The 26,659-nt window shown below is 39.4% G+C and overlaps 1 pseudogene; it reads right to left on the bottom strand.

The window, feature by feature from the left end:
- Window positions 1-773: 773 nt before the first annotated feature.
- On the bottom strand, window positions 774-26,659 carry LOC109446895 (serine/threonine-protein kinase Nek4 pseudogene; annotated as a pseudogene).

The raw sequence follows: 26,659 nt of genomic DNA, 5'->3' as shown, positions 1-26,659 counted from the left end.
ACTCAATACATACCGATAACAAAAGATGAATACAAGTCACCTTTGACTTCTGCAATTACAAGAGGTGCTCAGAGTGGTTACCATCAGCGTAATTTTAATACAGTTTTTTCCTGTTTTAAAATGCGTGTATATTTTTGGGGTACCCTCTGTATATGAGCTTACATTTAAAACATGGTAAGACAACCAATATCTTGGTATGTAAGAAGTCAAACTTTAGGAGACAAATATGTCCAACATAACTTAAAGGAGCTGGACTCTACTTATAGTTTGCTTAACTGGAAAAGGAATTAGTGTTTAAGTAATGTTTTCACTGATTGAAAAATGAATCTGAAAAAAAACAGCAGGTAAAAGTATTACTGGACACATTATGTCATTTATTTCTCCGATTGCTTTTATCATATTGTGGTATAATGTAAAACTTCCAATTCAATATTACATGGTCCTGTATTCAAGCTGATTAGTACCTTAAGAAAAATAAAGTTCTAGATATAAAGTTGGTGTTTTAAGGCTCAGTAAACAGTAACCAAACAAAGTCTTAGATCTTTCCCCATAAAGAGGCTAAGATAGACAAAGGGTTTTTTTTTCTTGCTTTTGTGAACTTGCTTCATATTACTCTGTTCTGTCCCATTTTTTTCCAGTAAAAAACCCCCCAAAGAGATAGAAGGATGGTGAATGACTTCCAGCTATCCCTAACCCCTATAGGTTTGTTTCTGTGTAAGCCAAGAACCTTTGAATGTAGGTCTTAAGCTCTGGCAGCAGATTAGAATAAATTCTCAAAAATTCACATTTTCTTCAAAACATTTCAACTGGCGAGCTTTCACACTGTAAGTCATACTTTTCAGCATCGTGCTCCTGTAAACCTACCTCTCTGTAATGTCTTCCAAAAGATCATACACCTGCTCTAAAAGCTGAATCCCCAGACCCTGGATCACACCAGGTCTCGAGACTTCAACTATTCTGACCTTTTCAGAACCTGGCATGATAACTAAACGTAGCTCTTTAAAACAGTTCCATCTCTTCTGCAATGGACCCATGAAATAGCAGCGTGTCCCGACACTGCTGATGAAGTTTAAATTCTGACGTGATCTGGCACTGGGGGGTGTTCACAGCTCTCCTTAGAGCCCGAGTTACCCGTTGTACCAAGTCATGCGTTTCCTGCGTATGACTTTCCCTTCCCCGGAATCCCCATCTGATTCACCAGTTGAACTTGTAGAAGAATTTAACTCCTCCTCAGAGAAACAATGGGTGAGTTTCCTTCCCTGAGCAAAGCGTGGTCAGAAGACAGCCGTGGGGCAGGGGTGGGCTGGCCTTGTCTGCGGTTTCCCTGGCCCCGCGGCACTCAGACAAGCTCTCCTCCCTGACGGGCCTGAGGTGAGTATCTCCTCCTGTGTCTGCTCCATCTCCTCTCTTGCTGACAATAGTCTACCCTTTGGTGATGACACTTCACTGCTCCTTGAATGGCTCCCAGACCCAGTAACCACTCTACTTTGGTTTTCAGTGTTCTTTGTGTTGATGTGACATCATTTTCCCAACAGTGGGAAGAGGAAGCAAAAGGCGAGCGGCAGCGTCTTGGGACTTGTCTCCTCCCCCCTGTGTTCAGTCTGTTTTCTTCTACCATCACTGTCCAGAAGCAAGGTTCAAACCCAGGCTGTATGGCTGCAAACGGGTGGATTCTGTCCTCTTTTTCTATAATACAACTTGATCCCGGTCCTTTGGCTTTTGGTCTGTGTTTAGGGGCTGCAGAGGCTTCAGTGGGTCATTCCTTTCTCCAGTGACATCGACAGAAGACCATGTAGGAATTAGGTTTCCAGGTCGAGTGCTGGACTTTGTGTTATCCTGCAGCCTGTCCTTTACTTGAGAAATATAGCTCATTAGAGGCACCTGAGTGTCTTGGCTCATTTTCTTGAACTAAGCCATCACTCAAGTCCCTTTCTGTAGGTCAGATGTCAATATTCACTGTACTGATTGTGGTTAGAGATTCCGTGACACTGCTCACGTCCGGTTTGCAGGTGTGGCCTTTTAGACTCTCAAGTGTCTTCAAGGGGCCGAGGACTGTTTCTCCTGGGATAAACCTTTGTCTTCACCCATCACATATGTCTGAGAGTTCTCTGAAGAGTGTGGTTGGGGGCGGGAGATGACTTCATGATGTGATTCAGCCTTTCCAGAAACCAGTGAAGCAACAGGCTTGGCTTTAAAAAGAGTCACCATTTTAAATACTATTTTTGGAGGTTTTTGCCTTGGTGGCCTCCAACTTAAAAGTGATCCATGGATTTAAAAAAAGTTTATGCTCTTATTGTGACAAGAAAACAACGTGTCACCAATTGATGTTACCGGGGCCAAATGAGCAATGAACGCCAGATTCCAGCCCTATCAACTAAGCTAGTTATCGAGCCATTCTTTTCAACGCTGACTAACATCATGGCAGTGAAGGTAATGATAACCATCCAGTTAAAGATATACCGTGTCAGATGCTACAGTTTCCATGTCAATCAACATTCTTAAGTGTTAGATGTGCTGTGTCTCTCTTAAGCAGAACTGTGAGTCCCAGGTAAACGACAGGGCTGTGTACGCAGCCTCCTAGATCCCGGGAATGATTGCAAAGCATGGAGCAGGCACTGTAGTGAGCCTGTTATCATCCTGGTTAAATCTGGAAGGACAGGGAGGAAAATGAGCATCCAATGTGGCTCGTTGCAAAGAGAGTGGGTTGTGTTGTGGCAAAAGATAAACAAAAGACATATGACAAGTTAGAGAGTAGGAGGGAGTGAGGTTTGATTTGAATCCCCCTTTGGGATATTTGTTTTAAAATATTCGCATGTTTATATAGATAACGTTGAAAGAGGTTTCTCAGAATGTAGCTAGTCCATTACCCTGCTATTCTTTTAAAACTGCTAAAAGAGAGATTTTTATTTTTTGTATGATCTCTCCCGTGAACCAAAGCCTTGAAAATTATATAATCAAGGGCAAACGATAGATTAATCAGAGCTCTCGTGGTTTATGCAGCCTTTTAAAAAATGTGGGGAATTTTCTGATGACAGTATTTAGATTTTTGATAAGCCTTCTACATTTCAGCATATGCCTCTTTATTTAAGCTTTGAAAACACATAGGAGCCAAAGCTGCCTTCATCCGTATGCTTTAGTGTCTCCACTTGTACGAAGTCCCAGGACAAAGTCTGGAGTCCTGCCACCATGAGAGGTGTGTGGCAGAGGAGACATGACCTGGGCTTTGTGATCAGAGAGCGACCTTAGTTCATGTTTAAATCTTTGATTCAGGCTCACCCTGGTTGTGTGAACTTGGCCAGTTATGCTACCTCTTTGATAGATGCAGTTTCTCATCTACAAAGCAAGTGCAACCCTTTATGCTTATGTGGGTTTCAATGTCACATATGAGAAACCTAGTTTGTCTCTTCTCCTTATGCACTTGAAACGTTAGCATAAATACGTAGAGATAGAAGGATGAAAATATCAAAACCTAAATACTTGAAACTTCCACAAAGGTTTACATGTTATGCTATATAGGAAAGGGTCCTTGCTTTTTTTAAAAAATGTAGGTTCTTGAAAATTAATATATCTGGGAAGGGTCACCTCTCTTCCATGCTGGATATAATGCTGAGAAAAATATAGGGCCTGGAGCTGCCACTATTGTCTACCATGTGAAACGAAGACAGACGCCACACGTGGGACATGTGAACCAAGTGATGGAAACTGAGTCCCAGTGACATTGCTTAGGCTCACCATGTCTGAAGCCAAACAGAAGTACTATCTGGACTTTTCAGGTTATATAAATGAAGAGATCTCATTTTTGTAAACCTGTTTGTGGAGGGTTGCCCATTACGTGCAACCCCGGGCTCCTAACTGATGCAGAGCTAGTGGGGTACAACGAGTTAAGCATGGATAAGTTGTGTTATAGCTGTTTGATTGCTTGTAGGTAGTCACTAAAACTTACATTAACGAATACTGTGTAACAACATGGAAAGAGGATGCAAAATCCAGTTGATCGTCATTGTTCATGGATTTGCCTACTCATGCTCCTTTGTGGTCCTTCATGGACATGCGCAGAGTGGGGAATAGAGTGTCCTGATGCCCACATTCCCAGGCGAGGTTGAACAAGATGATGCTCTGCCCTCTTGCCCTATAGCAGCTCTCACACTATAAACAAGTGTTCTTTTCACAGCCTACTGAGGGACATGGTTTCTGCATTTTTGTTAGTGATTTCATTGTTTCAAGGGGCCCCCAGTGTGTCGCTGAAGTGCTGTCTACTGTTCCTAAGCAAAAGAAGACTGATATGCCTCATGGAGGAAATAAATATGATAGATTCACTTGGTTCAGGCATGAGTTGCAGTACTCGTGGCTGTGAATTCGATGTTAATGAATCAACAACTTATACTAAATAAGGTCACTTTAAACAGAAACACATAAAACAAGGTTATATGATTGGTGGATCAAAAATTTTGTGACCACAGGCTGACAGGAACCTAATCCCGTACTTCCCCTAGGTGCAATGGTTTGTTATATACTAATGGTTTAGCAAATACTAATATTTGCTGTTTCAGTGTTTGCTACAACTTTATAGAACACAATTACCATCAATAACTAGGATCAACTACATGTAAACAGTAAATTCAGAACAAAAAGTTTGGGAAAAAAGATGAATCAAAATAACAGTGATTGTGCTAGAGTTATAGGAATGTGAATATTTAAATCTTTTCCCTAATTTTCAAAATAACATAATAGCACTATGGTGAAAAACATGTTGCACATTTAGAAAATATCACACAAATCAAGAAAACCAACACAACCAAAAAAATACTTTGAGCATTCTATTCAGAATCAATATATAAATATTAAAGCAATATATTAAAATTAGTTCATTAAGGTCTCATTTCATTTACACATGCACACACACACACACATTTTTGTTTTGGTATAAGCTTAATTGTTCACTTAAGTTACCAGATTTGGATCAATGATCTTTTCCCCCACCAATCAAATTTGTATCTAAGAAATGTGCCAAGGCCCTGAATATATAGATTGTAATAATCTGAGCATTGGGAAGGATGTTGGCATTTATTTCCTCTAACCTCTCATTCAATATAAATGTTCTCTACACACCTGCCCTCCCCTCCCATCAAAAGCGTTCAACTTTAAAATGGTCTCTATAAAGGAAGTTTACTATCAAATACTATCTATTTGGTGAGTTATAATTGTTATGAATAATTCTTGTATTTATCCCTATTCCTATCATAATTGGTCCTTTCCAACTACAAAGAATAAATCAAATCCTCTTTATACAATATAGCTCTTCACATTGTAAGAGAGCCATCATATTATTTCTGTGGCTTTTCTAAGTGAAATATCCCAGGAACATTATCCATTTTTCATAAGAAGAGTATATCTCTAAACCCTTCGCTGTCCTCTCCTTGAGCTCCAGCTTATCAACACTCATCTTATTATGATGAAATCAGGACTGAGGAAAAAGCAAGATTTCTAGGCCCAGTAATAACCTTGCCCTCACTGCACTTGACATTTTCAACAGAGGAAATCCAAAATGGGGCTGAGAAATTGTGACCTCTGGAATGAGTATGCTGTCTTACGATGTGACTGCTAAGAAGGGCTAAGACCCATTGTGATGGATAGAATCACTATATCTATTACAATAAGAATCAATTTATAGGCATAGCTCATTTCTTTTAGACTAAGTTTTTCATCTCGTTTTCTAGTTCTCTAATTTTCATCGATGATAGATTTAAACAAATTATTGCAAATTGTTCTCATTCAACCTTATTTTTAGGTTCTGCTCTGCCCACTTTTATGGAAGTTACAGATTTAATCATGTTGTTTACATCAGCTATAATTAAAACTTTTTCAAATTCTTAGAAGTATTTTTTGTCATTGTACATAGTGAAAAATTTTGGTTTTGGATTTGTTACCCTTTGTTTTCACACCACATTGTTATTTCACACACATATTGCCAATGTTTTCATGTCTAAACCCTGCTGATGATATAATGCAATTTTTAAATCTCCTAAGTCTACTCACTGAATAAAGAAAACAATCAGTTGCAGGGTACTGGATGATATGTAGCAATATGTAAAGATTTTGGTTTTTGTTGTTAATTGTGCTCTAAAAAATCTGCGTGCATCCAGCTAGCTCTAAAATTGTTATTTTAGGTTTTTCCTACAAATGATCTTGTTGAATAAGGCATCTGTCGTTACAAATGTGTAAAATTGAGATATATTTTATCAAAATCATAACAATTTTGAATTTAGGAATAGAAGCATAACATCGTTTTACATTTTTATTTTCATACTTTTCAACTCAATCATTCCTTAGTTCACTTTAATAAATGAGAATAATTTTGCTTAGCAAAATTCATTCAACCTATCTCTCAATTTTGTTTTTCTTATCTGCCTTAAGTATAAAATAATCCTATCTTTTATGTAAATCTTCATCCCACCATCATTTATGTATCTGTTCCCTTCATATTTCCATGACAATTTATATCCCATAATTCCACATAAATGTGTTGGTAAAGCACAGATTAGGACAGTGAACAAACTGGGCAATGTGGAGCTTGACATCTAGAAGGGAAATTGGGTTCATTTAAGCTCCACGGTGCAGAACATATTTGGGTTGTTCTCCATTGTTTCTGGTTCTGCTCTTTCCCGGCACACGAGGCTGGGGCATAGGGGCTGGGAAAGAGACTGTATTTCCACGCCCCCTCGAGGTGTGGTGTGATGACGTAACTCTCTTTAGCCAATAAGATGTGAGTACAGGTGCTGCTTTGGTGCCGAAGTACTTAATACCCAAATGAGATTGCCCTGTGTACTCCCTCCTGCTTTGTGATCTTGGATGCCCCGAGTGTTGGTTTGCAAACTGGGCCCTGTACGTGGAGGACAAAAAGAGCACAGAGAAAGAGGCAGACACTCCCGACTGGTAGTTGGTGGCTTAACAAGGAAGGGGACTTACTTACGAGGCTTGTCCTGGACATTCGCAAGACAAGTCGCTCTCCCCATGGCCGGCCAGTTTATATGGCGGCCTTAACGGGGTTCAGTCACGTAAACGGTCTAGATGGTCTCAACAGCACAATGCTTTCTCAAGGCCACGTTCTTCACACCGGTTCCCAGTATGGGAGTGGTGGGCAGAGCGTAGGTTGACGGACAGGGAACAGGTACGGTGCCTGGGATTACCTGGGTCCAGCGCACAGGTCACAGGGCAGCGATGTCCTCGCGATAACCTCTCCCAACGAGGAGATCAAGGCCGCCGCAAACCCAGATGGTGCCTCCTGCACAGACAGCAGCTCTGGGTGAGTGAGAAACGCTTTTTTTGTGCTAAGCCTTTGATATTTTGGTGTTTTTATGTTACCCAAGTATAAAACAGCCAATCCTGACCGATATACATGGATACCATTTTTATGTTTAATTAGCTTGTAACTTAACCGGCAGTCCCTCCAGTATTTCTCCCCTCGGTGTCTTTGACTGCTGTTTGGTTAGCCAGTTGCCTTTTATTTTTCTAAGGAGTGCCAAGCTTCGGAGCCTTTCTGCCTTTTTTCTTGTGCTTTCTCAAGTGAAATGCACTCGGTGTAGCATCCGGGTATAATGCGTCCTAATCCATTTTGTTTTGGCTCCAACAAGAGAGTTTTTTGAAGCATCTGTTTTTGGCTCCAACAAGCAGTTTTTTGAAGCATTTTCTCATTTGTTTGATTTTATGGACGAACACAGTACACTATAGAAACTGTGAATGGAAGACCAACCAGACAGCAGAAAAGGACTTTGTAACTGCTGAAAAAATTGAAAGCTATTAGGAAACTGCATGCTTGTCTAACTTTAATAAAAATGACTGAGGATTTGACATTCTCTCTTCTCCAGAAATCCTTGTTCTTGAATAAATAAGATGAGGGAAGAAGTACTCGTTTTGATGTGGAGACTTCCTTAAAATTTTCTTTCTTTTGGGGGCTTATTTTATGCCATTATAATCTTGTACTAAAGTGGCCTCTGGAAGGAGGAATTCAAGATACTTAATAGAGGAGGAAGGGATACAGTGGTTCATTTAACTTCAATTCTTACCCAGTCTTTGGAAATCTTAGTCTGGCATAGCCCAGCCAAGGAAAGAATTTCTGACGGAGAATCAGGGACATTTAAAGATTCTGAAAAAAAAAAAAAAAATTCAATTTATAAAATATATTTAATACACTTATAAAATACACTCATCCAGAGCACATTCATTTACAGTCTAAATGAGGCTTCGATTGAGCCAGCAAAGAATGTAGTTGCAGTGCTAGGTCTCAAATGCAGAGTCCTGGGCACTTCTTTAGTCTGCAGGTGGTATCATTGTGTATTTCAATCGCCAGGATGGCACCTGCTCATTAGGAAGTCATTGCGTGCTCATGTGGATGTAATATGCTCCCATTTGTATTCTGAAACAATGCAGCATTGGGGACTTAAAAGTCATTTGATCAATCTTGTGTGGAACTCTTGTTTTTACTCCGGGCAAATTAATGAGAAGATCATTGTAACATATTAAACAGATTTAATTGTTCAGTGATGAAGCAGTAACTCTGAAATGCATGTACTTTAAGATGTAATATTTCCTCAGATTTTGAAGGCATGAGAAAATGTTAGTTATCTATTTAGATTGAGTGACAAAGACAGAAGATGAACATTGAAATATATGTAAAACACTCCTTTTTTTGACACAAGGTATTTTTTTTTTTTGACATGATGTTATGGATGCATGGTTTGCTCATAAAAATCATAGTTTCTTATCATTAATTGAAACAATGCTGAATTTACAGATTAGTTTTTGCTTCATTTTATTTTAATGGATTTAAAATGATTCTAAATGGTACTACAAGCTGTTGAACTTGGGAATTTAGTGTCTCTTCACATTTTGCCAAGCTGTGTGAAGCCATCAAAGCTTGAGAATAGAAATCTTCAGTGTAATAGTAAGACATAGGAGATAATGCTGGGAACTGGACTTTTTGTGATCCTTACTGTGTTATGCAATAGAGAAGCACTTATTATCAGAAAAGAGGTTGCAGTTGAGAAAAAAAGGAGGAGCAATCCCTCCTCTCTCAGACTTAATGCATGCAAATGTTGCCACATGGAACTTTTCTTAACAGTCTTGTTTTATGAATGGTTGTCAATAGATTCTGCTCCATTTTTTTAGCATTTTTAATAATTCCAAAATTCAGAGGTTTTCTTACATTAAGAAAAGCCTCTCAACTCTTATTTTCTTGCTTTTGTGTTTTTATAAATATGAATTTAGAATTCATATTTTGTAGACGAACCCAGAGAAGGTGAGACGATGGATTAAAGGGAGTTGACAGAAAAACAGGCCAGTCAATACATTACGTGAAGGGTTAGGACTGACAATATTTCTGATTTTGATATTGGAACACACACTTGAAAGTTATATGTGTGGAATTGCAACCCTTTGGAAGAGATCATTACGATGACCTGGTGCCATCAATCCCTTTATCTTACAGGTGAAGAAATTGAAGCCTCCTGTGTTTCCCCGAAAATAAGACCTAGCCAGACCATCAGCTCTAATGTGGTTTTCGGAGCGAAAATTAGTATAAGACCCGGTCTTATTTTATAGTAAAATTATAGTAAAATAAGACCGGGAATATGATATGATATAATATAATGTAATATAATATAATATATAATATAGTATAATATATAAAACATAATACCGGGTCTTATATTAATTTTTGCTCCAAAAGACGCATTAGAGCTGATGGTCCGGCTAGGTCTTATTTTCGGGGAAACACGGTAGTTATAAAATTAAAAGCCATTTTTTTTTTTTACCATCAAGATCTTAGAGAAGGAAGAATGCTTAGAAATGACACAAATAGGCACCATATAACAATTTGAACATTTATTTGATAGTAAAACTCCATATACTCCAACAGAATCATTTTAAGTTCTTATAATTATTTTAGTTTTTTTTATCCTTAGTTTGCATGGTTACCTTAAAGGTAACCAGATCCCTGAATTAACGTTGAGGATTGAAACAAGCATGCTGCTTTATTTCCTAATTTATTTATTGAAAATTATCTTTTGAGAACAAATAGAGTCCTAGGCACTATTCTAGATGCTTGGGACACCCCAGTGCTTATATACACATAAAGCTCTGCCTTTGTAGGGGAGACAGACAGTAAAACAATAAACATAATATGTAAGTTGGAAGTTAGAAGGTGGTTGTGCTAAGGGAAAAAATAGAGCAGAAGAAGGGAAATTGAAAGTAGGGGTAGAGCTTCGTGTGAAAGCTGGTTGCGTCTTTAAATATGGTGGTTACCGTGGGACTTGTAGAAGGTGACATTTGAGCAAAGGTCTAAGACAGGGAAGAAGTAAGCCAGGAAGAAACCTGGTGGAAGAGCATTCCAGTCAGAGGGAACAGCTAGTACAAACGTCTAAGGTGAGACTGTGCTTGGTGTATTAGTGAAATAACGAGGAAGTCAACGTGGAGTGCGCAAGAAATGGGGATTGAAAGAGATGGGGGGCCCTGTAAAGAATGTGGTTCATTGTGAGTGAAATAAGGAGCCATTAGAGAGATTTGCATGGAGGAGTGGCCTAAGCTGATGCTATGAGAGTGGCATAAGCTGATCTTTATAAAGATCATTTTGGCTGTATTGATGAGAACCTCATCTTTATGTGGAGTTTTATCTTCATATATAGGCTCCCTCTAAATCTCTTTCTTTTGAGCTCTTTCATGATTTTGTTCCTTTACAACTGACACTTTCCCTTGATGTGAAAAACTTGAAGTATATTACGACTCTTCTCAATTCAAGGCTTCTCCTATTCCCAGGCCTGCAAAACCTTAGGTGATCTGCTCGGCCATGTGCGCTGCACCTGAGTGACTCCTGGCTTTGCTTGTGATGGGTGGGCCTCTCTAGTTTCTTTTCTCAGGTGGCACATTGTTTTTAGCCATCCAAAGCATTACCAGCTCTAAGAATAGCTATTATAGCTCTGAGATTCCCACATGTGTGCCTACGGCTTTGAGAAAATGAAAAACAATCTCCTGCCATCATCTCCTTTTCAACCTTTTTTATTGTTGTTGTTCTCAGTCACATCATTATAAGACTTATTTATTTGTTTGTTTATTTATTTATTTATTTATTTTCACTTCTGGGAGACTATACATTTTAATAGGAAAATGGCTGCTTTCACTTGTGTCTCCTCTCATATACACACAAGTTCTATTCTAGTATGTGAGGCTTTTCTAAAGATTTTTTGTGTGAACCCTCAGGAGGGAGATACACCATATATGACATAGCAAAACTTCTTGGAAGCTCCTCCTTCTCCAAAGTTCTAGTAATTGTAGCAGCTGCTTGGTACTTATCTCTACATTTCCTCTTTTCCCTTTCTTCGTCTCTGCCTGTCTTCCCCACTTTCTCCCTGTGTCTCTTTTCAGGATCATAGTTTTTTCTTGTCTGGGTGGCACTATGTAGGGTTTATGTAGAGAAATCCTACACTCTCGCACCTGACCCATTCGTTCTCAACCCTTGCCTCTGTGTAGCAAAAGGAAACATCATTCTCGGTATCTATCCTCCTTAGGAGGTGGGAGGAAAGTAGGATTATAAATATTTAGAATTTAAAAGGTTTTTCCTGGTCTCATAATTTTTGTTTTTCTTATTAGAAAAGCAGCGTAGTTTCAATGTAAAACATCAGAAAATAGAGACACACAAAAAGTAAAAAAAAATAAAAGTGAAAAAAGAAAGAAAGAAAAGAGAATGTATTCATGATCCTACTTCCCAGAGATAACTTTAACACATTTTTTTGGTATCTTTTCAGAACTTTCGTCGTGTGTGTGTGTGTGTGTGTGTGTGTAGTTTTTTAAACAAAAATGGGTTCCTCCTCTGCCTAGATGTATTTTATTTAATATATCATGACTGAATCTATGTCAATAAATATTTCGTTTTACTCTGTTTTAATGACTTAATATTAGGTTGGTGCAAAAATAATTGCAGTTTAAAAGGTTAAAAATAATTGCAAAAATCACAATTACTTCTGTACCAACCTAATAACTATTCCATTATATGAATGTACTATTGTTTATTTAATCATCACCATATACTTATATATTTAGATTGTATTGTAGATAGTGTTTTCCATATGTTTAATTGTTCCTCAGAGTAAATGCCTAGAATTGGTATTTTAGGTCAAAAAGTATACACATTTTTATATTTTTTACTGTATATTGCCACACTGTACCGAGAGTGATAATACCAATTCTTCCATTCTCACCAGTATTGTCGCAGGCTGTTTCCCCTACACTCACCCTCTCACCAAAACAGGATGTTATTTTTCTTTGAAATCATTTAAAATAATAACATATAAACACATTGTAAATTATCATTATTTTACCTTTTATTGCTTTGATCACTAATGGCAATAAATTCGTGTCAACACCCTGCGGATTTCAGCTTGGCCATCCTTCTTTCTCCTGGTAGGACTTCCTGACCCCTCCGTTCTGGATTGGCCCCCCTCCCTTATCTTCCCATAGAAACGTGTACTTTGAGTGCCCCATTCTATTCTCTAGTTTACTTCTCTTTCTGCTTCACTAGACTTTAAGATTCACGAGGACAGGGATCCTGCTGTCTTGCTTATCGTGTACCAGCAACTGACATATCGCACCTTCCAAACAAGCCGTTGTTAATAAAAATCCAGAAGCCATGATTGTTCATAATCATCAGTTAGTATCTCCTGCCCTTTGTTGATGAAATATGTTTTATTTCACCATTTTAACAGCAAAATGGTAATACTTCCCCCCTAATTTATAGAGATTAGAAACAAACATGCACATATGTAACCCTAGTGAATAAATGAATGAATGGATGGATGGATGGAAGTTCTTTTACTTGTCTGTTATATTTCTAGTCCCTTGAAATCTACTTAGCTGACTGGGAACACACCCTTGCTCTCTAGATGGGAAGTTGACTTAAAAACAAACCAAAACAAAGCAAAAGCACAGACAAAGAGGAAACTAAAAGGTGTTTGATACCTCAAAATGGATTATATTCCACTTTATAAATTAATTCAATCTTGGAGTTCTACCCATGATTGAGTTTTCAGCTAATCCTTGTTTTTTTAAGTTATCTAGAGACTGCTTCTGGTCTGAAAGTCCTGTCCTAAATGGGTAAAAAGATGTCTGTGTTGAAAACTCAAGATTGTAACCTTTTCCTGTTACATATACCAGGAATTTCCAATTGAATTCCTACCAAAATCTGTTCTAAGCCCCAAATAATTGATTGTTTTATTAATACACATTTCAAGTTAATTTTTATAAATCAGAATGTTATTTGGATTAGCTAAATTAATACAATTTATTAATGGTCAAACATTAATAAAGAGGTAAATGATGTTAGTCATTTTAATATAACTTGAGAAAACAGAGAAATGGTCTTGATAAAAGTCAAGTGGAAATGGGTTTTGCTTATTTAGCCATCTGAGGTCAACTAATACAAACATAGTACGAAGGGGATAGATTTAGGGAAAATCTCATAGTTATCGCTTAACTTCTGGTAAAGCAAGTACAAAAGGACATTTCATTACGTGAATGCAATGTAAGCAATCTTTTATTAAAATTACATTTTTTAACATAATGAAGGTATGTTGAGAACTGGGAGTTTAATGTGAAGTACTAAAGAGAAGCGCTTGAAACAACTCAAAAAGTGTTTTATTTATTTCTACTCCTAATTTTCAGGCTCGAGATTGTTAAGGGCTCTTACCTAGAAAAGGTATAAACAGCACAATGACATGGTGGGTGGATTGTTAAAAAGAGGTGGCTCTGTTTATCTTTGAATTAACAAAGAGTAAAAGGCCTTTTCTGATATTTTTGCTTCGGGGACTGGATTAAAAAGTATGCCATTTATGTTTAGTACATTTAATTAAGTGTTTGGCTTGAGTTTATAAGAAATTTCTAGTCAGTTCAGATTGCATTAGATCATTAAAAATTCCACTAGAGATTATCATTGACACGATGATGGAAAAAAAAGTTTATCTAACAGGATAAAACCTCTGTGTTCCCAAATTTTTGACTCTTCCTTGATGTATTTTTTATTTGCTGAAGTTTTAATCTCATCATCTCTTAGTAGTTTCCTGATTTTGTAGTTTATGTGTCAGATACTGCTATTTAATCAGTGGGTCAGACTAATAAACCCAGCTCAGGCTCACTAAAATTTCAGCACAAACAGATTTGAATGAATGTGTTGTCTTGTCAGTACATTGCTTTTTTTGTGCAATTGCCCATATAGTTATTGTCTATTTTATGTTGTGAGCTTTGGGAAGATGAGAAGCATGTCTGTATAACTTGATCTGAGTAGTTTTTAATAACATATGAAACTATGTTAGATTAAATAATGACAATAATAATAACAAATAATTTTAACAATTAAATTTAAAAATCCATTTATCCCACACCTACTCTACGCGTGGCACTGTGCTAAGAATTATATATGAATTATCTCTGCAAGATAGGTATTATTTCCATTTTACATGAGTTAATTGAGGTTCCTTCCAGAAGGTTAAATAATTTGCTGAAGATTCAGTTATTAGGTGTTAGAAATAAACGGTAGCCTACTTTACTCCAAAGATCATGCTATTCTATCACATACGTTGTTACTGATATTTGAGTGACATCTATCTATACCATTAGATGTGCTGTGTTTTACTGTATTCCTGTTGTGATAAAGCAGTGCTTCTCAGACTTGAATATGACAACCTAGTTAAAATACAGATTTTGATTCAGTGAGTGGGGTCCTGAGAGCCTGCATTTCCAACAAGCTCCTAGGTCATGCCAGTGCTGCTGGCCTGTGGATCACCACTTTGGGTCGCAAGCTCTAGGGCAGAGATGCCCCATGTGGTGGGGAAGGGACGTTGGGAAACATGCTCATTGGACCTTCCTTGGAAATATTTAGAAGAAATTTTCAACCTACAGTTTCCCTGTTCCTAGAAGAACTCATATGCCCTTCTCCACCTCCTCAAATCAGTGCTGAAGAGAGAGGCTTGAATACCGATTTGCATGCCTGCTACATGCACCTCTCACAAGTGCTGGGACAGAAAAGGATTGAAAATGACTGATCCAGCTAGTTCAGCTGGAATACTGAAAGCCAGTGTGAGGCCTGGGTGACAGTGTCAGTGTTAAGGCAGAGGGGAAAGGAAACAAAGAGAGGGAACTGAGTTAGGGAAAGAAGAGAGATGAGAGAAGGAGAACGATGTGAAAAGGTAGAGGGAAATAACCAATTATATATGGCAGTGAGTGACAGAATGGCACCCGTGATTGCCAGAAAGAGCCAGTCTCATATCACTGCAGAGCATAATTTAAGGAAACTCATCATCTCAAAAATACTACTTTTCTCATTTTGTTACGGGGCTTCAGATTATAGTTTTGATTCAGAGCCAATTGCTAAGATAGTATAATATGTCAGTTAGCCTCTCCTATCCACTAGCAATTTCAGGGTGAATATTTTGAGCTGGGTAGAAAAGAACCTTTCTTTTCAGTTTAATCTTTGCCATAACAGGCCTAGAGTTATCTTGTCTTTATAATTTGGCTAATGTTGGAAAGAGTGAGACGGAATGGGGGTAGTCAAATTCCATTACTTTGTTCCTGAGAAGTGTGTGTATGTGCAAGGAAAACACACACACAGGCACACACTTCTCATCTCGGATCAGTGGACTGTTGAAAACTGAAAGCTACTTTTTTAAATTTGTATTTTCAACAAATACAGGCATTACTTTTATAATTCTTTGTTTGAAAAGACAACTAGGTGAAAATACCTTGGCTGGGTTACAGAGGTAGATAGATGCCAGACGGAATATAGAGGATCTCAGGTAGCTTATGAAATACAAATGTTATTGTAAGTTTGTTATTGCTTCTTCAAACCCACCATAAAATAAAACCTTATTGGAGGTCCTGGTGATACAGTAAGGGCAAACTATGGGTCAAAGTCACCATTACTTGAACATAATAATGATATGAACCCAGGTTTTGATGTTCACTAGAGAGGGTCTTATTTCAAACTGACAAGACAACAGCAACTACCCCAAACTTTTTTGATCCAGATTTTCTCAAATTATCTCCTGGTAATGTGCTCTCATATGGAACAGCTGATTAAAACACTGAAACTCACTAACACAACCAGTGAGATTTTATGTCACTATATCTCTGATGGGAGTTTTCTAATCCTTACAAATGTGTTTACTCTCATCAACTCCTTGGTATGTGTCGTTCCATCTGGATGGAATCTGTGCAATTTATGTCAAAATTGTAAAGCACTGTTCCAGATTATTGATTCATTAATTTCTATGTTTTCAACCTACAATCTATGCCAGTTTCCTCTTTGAGAAATTTCAAGTATGTGGTTTTTAGCTTGGTAGTTTACATGAGAAGTATGTAGAATTTTAGTCACAATTTCACTATTGATCATTGCTCTGCGTCTTAAGACTTTGTGGAAAAAACTAGCAGTAGATTGTTTGCAGCATTTATGGATATTTACAGAGCCTTCAACTTTGTGGACAGTAGACATTATGGTCCAAGCTTCATGAACTTCTGATTGAACCCGAGCTTCTAATGCTTCTCTAGAAGCTTATCTTCATAGCGCTAGCTAGTTAGGATCAGGCCTGAACCTCTTGTGAAGGATCAGAGATAGATTTAAGACCCTTTTCTTCTAAAGTAGATTCTAAATGATGTGCTTTGGGATCAGTTGGATGCATGTTCCTCACTATATCAGACTAAAAATATAAGTACTTTATTGTCTTCTGTGTATATGGTGTGGTTCAATTTAACCCAAACCTTGAAGGACTTAAGATTCAACCAGTCTTTCCATTGCACTATAGTGTCTGGGAAAAAAAGCATTTGAAATGACTCTTTCAGAGTTTGAATCATAATTTTTGGTATATGTACTTAAGAACATACTTTGTTTTCATCTGTTAGCTCTACACGTATATTGCTTGTATTGCTGGTCAACCTATGAACTCCATACGTCATTTTGCTTTCTGCTAGGAGAAAATTTACTGACCAGGATTGTTATTTGATTGAAATTTTAAATTTTGTCCTCAAGGATTGAATTATTATAATTTTAAATGATCATGGTAATTTACTCTCTAATTCTATCCTAAGTGATAAAAGATAATCAATTCTGGTTTAGTAATAGTCTATTAAACACATATAAAAATTAGGGTGAAATTAGCCTACTCATTTTACTATTAGATACTAGTTTAAATTACTGACTTGGTGTTGTTATTGATTTTATTCATAGTTTACTACCTTAATAGCTATAAATAATTTTATTTAAAGTTCCCTAACTTGAAAAAATCAGTTTGGGGTGTTTTATATTCAAGTTTTACTCATTTTTCTAGAGAATATATTTGTGAAAAGAAATATAGGAGCTTATATTTCCTCACTAATATTGGGCCTGGCCAAAGTTTTCCATTTAAGTAGTGATTAATGTTTTCTTTCTACTTAATATAAAAACTGGAGAGCGGTCCTTTTTCTTTGATTAACTAAAGGCAATTAATTCTTAACACAAGCAAACAAATAAAAATTCCTATGCACATGCGGAACTTGGCTTCACTGAGTCCCATTACTGATAAGTAAAATTACATGAAATAAGAGCTACAAGTCCACGAGTCCTCATTATAAATAGCTCAATCTGAATTGGATCTTCATAAAACATTTCTGACTTTTTCTCACTTCTTACAAAAAAAATTGTCTTCTCCATGTTTTTCTCTAATTACTTTGTAGATAGTACTCACTCAAAATGAAGGCATATGGAATCAGAGAGCCATAACTTTTAAACTTTAATTGAAATAAAAATGTATTACTTTTTAAAATAAATATGATAATGTTAATGGGGGACTGTGAAGCTTCTTTTGGTTTTAAAGTAGTAAATTGGGAATGGCCCCCTAGCATCTCAAGCAAAGTACCGTGAAGGGATAAGCAATTGTCCCAAAGCCTTTACAACCCCCTAAGCCCATTTTGATCCTGGCAGGGAGTCAAGGGACAGGCCACTAGCCAGGTTCCCCCGTGAGCTCAGTTCTATCCCCGGTGCATGGGAAACAGCAAGTATACGATACAATCTCCATTCCAAAGGAGTTCCAACTTTCATGAGAAGTCAAGATGAACACACAAAGATGGTATACAACCCAGGCCCCCTTTCAGAGGAGGAAAAAACAAACAAAAAAACCTATAAACACAAAATTGGAAACAAAAGTGAATATTTACAACTGGAACAGAAAATTCTGATAAATTACTGGAACCTTGGACTTAGGGGCCTTCCTTCTGAGACCTTTCTAGGCAATTTACCAGAGTTGCTTACACAGGAAAGCTTCCTGCGTGCAGCTGGACGTCCCTTCCCCACCTGGAACATTCTGCAGCTGCCAGGAGTCCCAGGTGCAAGTGAGCAGTTCTGGGGGTAGCATCTTTACTGGCTTCCCAGTGCCTCTGCCTCTGCACACACCTAGCTTAAAGAGCCACTAGGAAAACTGTCCAAGGAATGTGTTCAACAGCCAGAAAACATCAGATTTGCAATATTTTCTCTATTCACCTATTTTAAACCTGGAGAGCGAGGGTGTAGAATGAAGAGGTTGGACAATTTTCCTTCATTTCAGTGTCCACCACGTGGGTCTCCAGCACGGTGACGTGAATCAGAGCAGCAGTAGCAGTAGGGTCATGTGAATGGTGATTTCTGCAGCCAAGACTAAATCCCTCCTCCTTCTTGAAAACGAAGATCCCGTTGGCCATGCAGGACTGTAGTGGGCCAGGCAGAGTAGACCTTCCCCATCACATATAAAGCTGGACTCTCCAAATAGACTCCAGTGGCTTCTCCCTACGTCTTATTTCCCGTGGACCCCAAATGTGAGATCCCTACATTTATTCGTTCATCTGGTATTTATTGAGCGCCTTTTATATGCCACACGCTGCTCTAACTGCTGGGACTGTGTAATGCAGGCAACAGACAAAGTCACTGCTCTTACAAAGACATACGTGCACCATGTGTCATGTGGTCAGTGTGACGGGGAAGAACAGAGGACAAAGGATGACAGAGACTAAGGGAATCAAGGAGAGCCTCTCTTTAGGTGACGGTGAAGTGAAAGCATAAGCAGGAGAGTATTTGGTGGAAGAGCATTCCAGTCAAAGGGGTCAGAAAGGGCAAAGGGCCTGTATTTTAGGAGGCTGCTGCTGCTGGAGTGGAGAGGGAGGAGGGAAGAGGTGATGGGATAGGGAGGTAGTTAGAGACAAGGTCATGAGGAACCTTTGTAGGTCGAGGTGAGAATTAGGAGGAGGCTGAGCAGAGGGGACACACAATCTGACTTGGGCTTCAAAAGGGCCCCTCTGACTGCTGTGTGTAGGAATAGAGCGACCTGTGAGAAGGCCAGTGCAAGAGTCCAGGTGAGAAACACTGGAAGCTTCGAGTAGAGTGTTAGTACTCGGGGATGTTAAGAATTGGGTGGATTTTGTGTTCTCTAACTTAGTGTCTGGAATCTCAGCTCCAAGGAGACTTACAGATTGTCAAGGAGGTGAATGCAAGGAGCCCTGCTGTCTGCTACACTAGTATTTATCCAAGTGCAATGTGGGCCAGCGGTACCAGAACCCGCTGGAGCTTTTGTTTAAACAAAGATTCCCCGGTCTTGTCCAGACCTCCATGGAATCTCTAGCAAAGGAGGCCCAGGAATGCGAGCCTCCTTTAACAACTTCTCGTGTCATTCTCACGCCAGATAAATTTTGAACCACTGCCTGTCCTTACGAGAGAGGGTGAGCCCTTGCAAAGTGTGTGTCTTGTTAGACATTTCAAGCCCACACTTGAAATGCTTGCAGGCCAGAACTGGGGACATATTGTGAGTTTAATAATGAGGCTTGTAAAAGCTCGCTGTTTGCCTGAGCTCTTAATATGGGATGCCTTAGCAACCTGTCCCATTTCAGCCTTATCGGGGGCGTCATGGAACTTTCTGTCATTTTAAATTGATTTTCATTTTACAGAACCCTCTGGGTAAACTTGATTTTTAGCCTTAAAGTAGAGATTATAAATACTGACAAACAGACCTAGAGTTTCCTTAGTCTTGTGTCTATATGAGCCAAAAATGTGTGAAGCTATATGTGTAATAAGCGATGAGAAAGGAGATCTGGCATAACTTTCTAAGACGATTTTGCTTTCTTACATATTAATTAGTGAATACTCTCTATTAACAAACTATTAATGTAATAAAATAGATTTTCTTGGCTTCCAAAACAGGAAGTGATGGTTTGAGACGAGGCAGTAAGGATTGAAGCATGAAATAATAGTTAACAGTTTGTTTTCTGTCTTGCTTTCTCTCCCTTTACTGCCTTCTTTATTGTGTCATACTTCATCATTGTTATAGATGAGTGAATACTAAATCTGTTTCTCTAAAATCTATGCCGTTCTATGCACTTGCATTGTTCTCAGACTATGACCATCATTTTGTATTCTGACGTTTCCTACTGTGTCAGACACGCAGTGCATGTATTATGTTTGTCCCTGAAATTACAGTTCTTAATGGCTTTATGGTAAAGCCCTTGTGAGACTATGCTGTATGTCATATAACCATTTCTTTACTGCTTGCCAAATGTATGTAAGTTTTTTTCCAGTTTTACATGATGAAATATGACACTGCTCTAAATATCTTCATATAAATTACTTCATTTTCTTTGGGGCTATTTTGTTAGGAAAGGTCCCTAAATGTATTATTATATGTTACTGGACTAACATATAATAAGAGATTTAAAAAAAAAAAAAAGTAACTTACTGCCAGAGTGTTTCTCAGAAATCTTGAGCTGCTATTCCATGCCATGCCATGGATAATATTTCTTCTTCATCATAGCAATATAAAATTTAAGCACTTAAAGTTTTTTTTTTGCCAGCTTAATAGATAGGACTTACCCTATTATTTAAGTCTTTTTATCATTTTTACTGTGGTTAAAATAGGATACTTGTAAAATTGGGACATGAATTTAGGGCAGAGTCAGAATGACAGCTTTCCTGCAAATGGCTCTCTGGCTCATAATCTGTTATTTTTCAGTCTCTCTGGCCCGTTTTGCAAGCCACAATCTGACCAAACGACAGTTCTAGATATTCCACCAGGCTGTTGCTCTGGGGAGAAGTTCTGCTGCTGGGCAGAAGAGGGCACTGTTTGTTTGTACCAAGTCAGGATAAACCCGTCTGACCCATTTAGGGAGAGCAATCACTGCCAGACAGCTTTTTACTTTGGGGTCCGATGCCCACGGTGGTGGTGGCAACCGAAGCTCCATCCATACCTGATGACATCTGTTAAGCATTTGATTTGCTATTATTCACTGAGCTTACAGAGTTCCAGCTGCCTGGTTGGAGACCACTGGGGTCATTTACATTTCTGACACCAAGGACTTGGTGCCCAGGAGACGCCAGCCCACCTCTGTACCTGCAAGACTCTAGGGAAACAGGAGGCTAATTAGCATCTGATGAGAAAAGAATGCCAGGAATTTAGAGAGGCTGGAATCGCAACCAGACTGGGAATGTAAGGACAGTTTTGTTAAAAGTGGGAAGTGCTACCCAAGATTTTCAGGCCAATCATGTGTTTGCATTCTTCTTTGTTTCCCCCTTTAAAAAGCCACATAGGAAATACAGAAGTGCACTATAATTGCAAAGGTTAAATCTTAACATAGAGAGCTGAGCAATCCTTAAATTACCCCTTTTGCCTTTTTGTTCCACTATACTCCCTTCCTCAAAGACCACCACTGATAATAGTTTAATAGTTTTGTGGGCATTTAGATTCATAAGTACATATGCACATGTATCTTTTCTTCTACAAAAGTGCGTGCTTACCATGCATACTATCCGGAAACTAGTTATTTTTTTCACTTATATAGGATTTATCACTGTTTCCCTAAGAGTTCAGATTGGTCTACCTTATTCGGCATAATGACCTGTAATATGAATGATCATGAATTAATTAACTATTGTACTAATGAGAGACATTTAGGTTGTTTTCAATTTTCATTATTACAAATAATTCAAGTGAATTTCCTTGCATATATAACTTTGTGCACAGACTTAGGTGTACCTGTAGGATGAATGCTAGATGTAAAATTGCAGGGTCATATTTTACGTGCATTTAGAATTTTAATAGGTATGGTCAAACTGCCCACCAAAAGGGAGAATGTAACTTTTTAAGGCCAGTAATATGAATCAGATGGCAGCTAGCTCTGCAAAATCACAGCCCACGTCATTAATACTTCTTTTTAACAGCTGGTTTTTTGTTCTCTAATTGAGGACGTCTGTCTCCCCGCCTACACACTGCAGGGCATTTCTGGTCCAGCTGTAGACTGGGGCCAGGGAGAGAGTTCATCTTGAGACCTACATGGAGGTGAGGAAACCTCCACTGCAAGAGGCTGGTGTGACTGCAGGACACAAAGTAACCGTGGAAGGAGTTCAAAACCAGGAAAACTTCGGGGGAGAGGTGTCCCACTGTGGAAATCTCTGAGAGACCAAAGTAGAGCTTCGTTTAGGGAAGAGACTGCTCAGTATCTGCCGACCTAGCAGGGACCTCACTTGCAACCATGGGCCAGAAGCCCAAAGGAGTGTCCCAGCTACATGGGACCTGTGCTGGCTCATCTCTCCCCACCCCATACCTCCTTTATTCCCCACCTTCACCTTCATGAAGGCAGAAACAAGTGTGGGGCAGGTGAGCAGAAAGAGCAGAGGACAGGGGGCTGGACCACTGCCACCCCTCCACTGCCCCCATTTATGTGAGCTGGGGAAGGGAGAAGATCAAAGCTCAGTTAAATAGAGAAATTCAGACACTTGATATTTATGAGATTGGAGAGTCGAACTACTGAGCTGAGACTGTGTTTTACATAAAAGTGAGCCAAAGGCCCTATGTCTCAGAGTTGCCAAGGAATCAGGGACTTGCCTGAACTTTCATTCAGACGCAGCGTTCCCAGTGCATTGTGTATAAAGTGTGATTCTCAGTCTTAGCTGCACTTTAGTGCCACTGAGGAAACTTGCGAAACTCCCAAGGCCCAGGCGATGCCCCAGACCATATCAGTCACAATACTTGGGGGTGAGGCCAAGGCATCAGAATCTTAAGGTTCCCCATGTGATTTCAATGTGCGTACAAAATAGGCAAAAATAAAGGTGCATTTTGATCATCATGAAGAGATTGTTCTCTCTACTGGAAACACTTTTGTTTATGTGTTAATCCCAGGGCTTTTATAATTCTTGAGCTTCTTTAAGAGCTGATGGACAAATTGCAGATTTCAAAGTAAATGTTAAACTTTTCAAATATTTATGTCTTCTGTTACCTAACTCTACAAAAGATACTCTTTTAAAAATATTTATGTATAGGGATAAGGGCTTATTATAGTAGAATCTAAATTGAGTTCAGCAGAATATTAAGAAGGCTACCTATAATCCATGTTGTTAAATTTGAAAAATACCTGAGGATTTTATAAATACAGTGGTACCTTGCTTTTTGAATGTCTCCGTTGACGAACATTTTGGTTTACGAACACCGTAAACCCAGAAGTAAATGCTTCAATTTTAGAACATGACTCAGAAGTCAAACATGTCACACGGCTCCCGCTGAGTGCAAGATCCTGAGGCCTAGCTGTCGGCTGTTTTCTAACGTTTCAGAACTCGTGGATTACGTTCCAAAACTGAGGTACTACTGTAGACTGTACTGGGAAGAGTTTTCAGTGAAGTTTATAATGGGACATACTCTAATTTACCAGTATATTCAGCTTATTAATGATGTGAATTCCACTGGGCTCCAGGAGCACTGCAGAAAGTTTTGGGTGGATTTTGCTGTCTTGCTTCAATACCAAGAAGAAGAATCTTGGAGAAAAATGGTACCTTGGCAGAAAAGGCAAGAGCCTCACTTGTGATTTTTTTTTTTCCTCATGCAAACCTTCTCCCTCATGGTGTTTATTGATTCCCAAAAGCTGAGGGTTTGGACTGACTACATCAGAATCACTCTGGGAGCCATTGCAAATATTGATTGCCTGGCCCAACCCCAGACATCCAGAGTCAGCCTTTCTGGGTGAGGCCTGGGCAGCCATATTTTAACAGGGGCTCCCCCAGGTGGTTGTGAGGCCCAGTCATGTTTGGGCAGCACTAGCAAATGCCAGCTGGTACCGAGACGTTAGACGACGTGTAAAACCTGCAGCAGGGAGAGAGAGATAAGTCCTCAATTAGGGAACAAACTACTGGCTGTTACAAAAGAAGTATTGAGGACTTCGGGCTGTGTTTTTGCTGAGCTACCTGCCTGTGGCGCCATCTGAAAGATTCCTCAGTGGGTATTTTCAGTCATTTTAGGAACCTTTGAGAAGGTTTCTTGTATTTTCAGTGGGGTGGGGTGGGGGGGTCACATGGAGAATTTTCATAGACGTTTTCTTCATGTAGTTGTATGTTGAAATAAATGATTAATTGGGGAACTAGGACAGAGGAAACATCCTGGTCTCTCATGGGCTCAGCCATTTTCATGGGGCATGAAGTCCCTTCATGTCTTTCATGAATCTTTCACCATCTTTCTCTTCAGTGTAGTACAGGGCAAGAAGACTAGGCTAGAAGCCAGGCAGTTGTAAAATACAATCCTGGTGCTCCCACCTAGCTGTGTGAATTTAGCCACATTCCATAACCTTTCTGGGCATCAGTGAATTCATCAGTCAAGAGAGGTCAGCTCCCTGCTGGTTTGTGAGGACTGAATGAGTTACCACATTTAAGCATGCATTCAACCAACACTGAGTACCTTCTGTAAATCAGGGTCCCTGGCTCCTGGGGTGTAGCTGATGCTCACTGAATGATAACCAGAGATTACAGAATGGCCCAGAAAGTACTTTTCATGGGACCTCAAATCTCTAACGTACTAAACTATTTCTGGCAATGTTCTGAAACAGGGAAAATTGTGGTTACTAGAAGCCATCTCAAGGAGTATTTTATGTGGTTGAGAGAAATTCTTTCATAAGGTGCTGGAATGGGAGTGGAGTGGAGAAGCGTGGATGACGTGGGTGAGCCCTCACATTCTTCTCTGCCTGAGACAGTCTCAGTTGCTGCCTGTTTTAATAGCATCCTATTGTACTCGCAGACGTATCCCAGGTTGGAAACTAAATCATATGGTCATCCTATTGAAGAATCGTGCCCTCGTAACATTCCGTGGTCACTGACCTACCTCTTGGGGGAGAGGGTGTACTGTGGAGCTTTGGGGGGGCCTGAGCAGTGGGTGCAAGCGGAGGGCTGGAGCGGAACTGCTGGGTCCTCCAGGAGAGGCTGAGCACTGCCCCTCGTACCTTCCTCCACTTAGTACTCAGTCCTTCTCCTAAATACACATTGGACAAAATAGTGTGAAGAAACGGTAGCAGGCCCATGACTCAGGCTAGCCAAGATGGGACTATATATACTTACTACTGAGTGATAAGGTGGGAGAGTCGTTTATCAGGAAGAGAAATGGGCCAAGCACCAGGACGGCTAGACTTAGTCTCCAGCACCATTTAACCTGTATCTGACTCATTTTTCTCGGTCTCTTCTGGCTGTTGTCATTGTGCATGCGTCTAATAGGCTCCTGCTAAGTGCTGGTCAGCCATGTGCTGGAAATGAGATCGCCAAATTTGATCATTGAGTTTAAAATAAAAGTAAGTCCCGAGTTATTACCCAGGGGACTTTCTGTGAGACATGGTGAATCTATTTTGAGACATCTTTTAGTTGCTCTACTCCTTTTCTTATTTCAAGAGTTTCCCAACTCCTCGAGGCTGCTGGGTAAGCGTGTGTAGCTATACCATTAAAGTGTGGCTGTGGTCAAGTTGCATTATATTCCGCCAGGGCTAGCGTCACGAACAAGTGGCCTCTCCTCTTTCCTGCCTATGCCCCTGCCCTTGATAATTCCCTGGTCACATGAATTTCACGTCATTTTTATGTGGATGACTCTCATATTTATACCCTCAGTGCGGGCTTCTTTCCCAAACTCTTGATTTGTATATACAGATACATATTTGACATTTCCTCTTCGGTGTCTAACAGGCCTTTCAAACTTAGTATGTCCAAAATCAAACTCTTGATTTTGCTCTAAGTCTGTTCTTCCTGAAATCTTCTCCATCTCATTACCTGGAATCCCATTCTTCCCGTTGCACAGCAAAAAATCTTCGCATCATCGTTGCCTTCTGTCTCACTCATGCTACATTCACTACATTATCAAATTCTATCTGTTCTACCTTCAAAACATGTCCACAGTTCAATGACTGTCATCTCCATGGCTGCTACTTTGGTCTAAGCAGGTTCCCGTTTTGTCTACATCATTTCAGTAGTCTCCTAATTGAGACTTTTTTCTTCCCCCTGCCCCTTTGTTTTTCCTTTTCACGCTTTGTCCTCTTAGAGTTGATTGCAGCCAGAGAAACCTTGTGAAATACAACTCAGAGGATGTCACTTTTTCCCCCCTGAAAATCCTCCAGTGGTTTCACCCTTCACTCAGAGTAAACGCCAGAGCCCTCACGATGACCTAAAAGACTCTACACGACCCCTCCTCCCACCCTCCCCACCTGCCCATTCCACCTCTGTAAAGTCATCAACCCACAGACCATCCTCCTTGGCTCTTCTCTGCTCTTCCATTGCCTCCTGGTTCTCCAGGATGCGCGAGCACGCACTTCCCCGAGCCGATGCCCGCCAGGCAGGCAT

The sequence above is a fragment of the Rhinolophus sinicus genome, chromosome 15 (genome assembly GCF_057876585.1).
Source record: "Rhinolophus sinicus isolate RSI-liver-muscle chromosome 15, RSI-T2T, whole genome shotgun sequence".
Lineage (NCBI taxonomy): Eukaryota > Metazoa > Chordata > Mammalia > Chiroptera > Rhinolophidae > Rhinolophus > Rhinolophus sinicus.
Note: the sequence above shows the minus strand (reverse complement) of the source record. Positions and strands in the feature narration are given on the sequence as shown.